This window comes from Coccinella septempunctata, chromosome 4, assembly GCF_907165205.1.
Source record: "Coccinella septempunctata chromosome 4, icCocSept1.1, whole genome shotgun sequence".
NCBI lineage: Eukaryota > Metazoa > Arthropoda > Insecta > Coleoptera > Coccinellidae > Coccinella > Coccinella septempunctata.
The window spans coordinates 27,931,016-27,932,502 of NC_058192.1; the positions used below are offsets into that span (position 1 = coordinate 27,931,016).

Genomic DNA, 1,487 nt, shown 5'->3' on the forward strand with positions numbered 1-1,487 from the left:
AGCCTGGAATGGATGGAGTGTGGAGTGGAGGAAGTGGGTGAAAACGAACTTCCCAGAAGATAATATTATATAAGATTCGAGTGGAGAAGGTTGATCAGAGTAGAGTAGCATCGGGTCGATTCGTAGCGTTGTAGTGTGGGTGTGGGGTGAACAGTAGTGTAGTGTAGTGGAGCATGGAGGAGTGGAGCGGGGCGGAGCGGAGTTGAGTGGAGTGGAGTGGAGTGGAGTGGAGTGGAGTGGAGTGGAGTGGAGTGGAGTGGAGTGGAGTGGAGTGGAGTGGAGTGGAGTGGAGTGGAGTGGACTGAAGTGAAGTGAAGCGAAGTGAAGTCTTGTGGAGTAGAGTGAAGAGGAGAACGAAAGAGCAATTTGGGGAAGATAATTGGTGTGAGATATTTTAGGGTTGATTGAAATAAAAAAAGTCGCGAAAGAAAATTCGTCTGGATAAGCAGGCAGAAACAGTTAATGAGTAGTGTTTTAGAGGATTGAAAAATACTTTCCAACAACAAAAAGTTCCTCCCCGGCGGGGAATCGAACCCCGGTCTCCCGCGTGACAGGCGGGGATACTCACCACTATACTACCGAGGATATATTTATTGTATCAGTTCAATAATTTGTTCACATAATTGCAATGTTGCCAAACTTACTCAAAAATGTTATTCCATGAATATAAATTTCAATGAATTCAACGAAATCGTATTCCAATTATTTATGGACTTAGAAAACTTGTTTCTTTCAAGTTAATTTTCATACAATCAAATTCGATTTGTACAAGCCGAAATTATATTTCTTCTCCGTGTTCTTCGACACTTGATGTTATTTATTGGTGAATCTATCTACCCTACATAGGCGAATTAAAAAATCTAGACGCCCTCTGCCGACTGAATTACGAAACTACTTTGTCAGTACTGCAAAGTCAAAACAAGTTTCATTTCTTATGTTTTCTTTTATCTCACGTTGTCCAACAAAGTGTTAATATTATTATTTGGAGATGTTATATTGGGATTATTGTCTGGGGTTCTGAATAGAAATATTGATTACGAAAAAATAATTGAAAGGTATTTATACCAGCGCTTTCAACTGGCAGGTTTTAGGTCGAACGATTTTTCTTGGCGAGGGTTTTTCTGCTGAATTCAATTGACGATTCAGAAAAACAATTTCATAATTTTCATACTTCCAAATGAATTATCTTTGTCATCTGTAGCGAACTTGTTCCATGAGCTGAATCATATTTATGTCTCTTGAGATGTCAGTATGAGGAATACCTATATCAAAAATGGAATTTAAATATTTTAAACAGAAACTTTAAAACTTCCACATAAACGCTTTAGTTATCAGGATGTATAGTTCCTACCTCCTCCACAAACTCTGTATATGCTGACCTCAACATTATTACCTAGGTTGACTTCAAGAAGGAATCTGTTAAATAATAGGAATTTGTGTCTAGGTACAGTGGATCACTAATGTCATCGATCGATTTCATTCCACAA

General features: G+C 38.5%; 1 non-coding gene across 1 annotated transcript; it reads right to left on the minus strand.

Moving 5' to 3' along the window:
• Positions 1 to 513: 513 nt before the first annotated feature.
• On the minus strand, positions 514 to 585 carry Trnad-guc. The gene has a single exon. It is a non-coding gene; the product is annotated as a tRNA-Asp (tRNA).
• Positions 586 to 1,487: the final 902 nt, after the last annotated feature.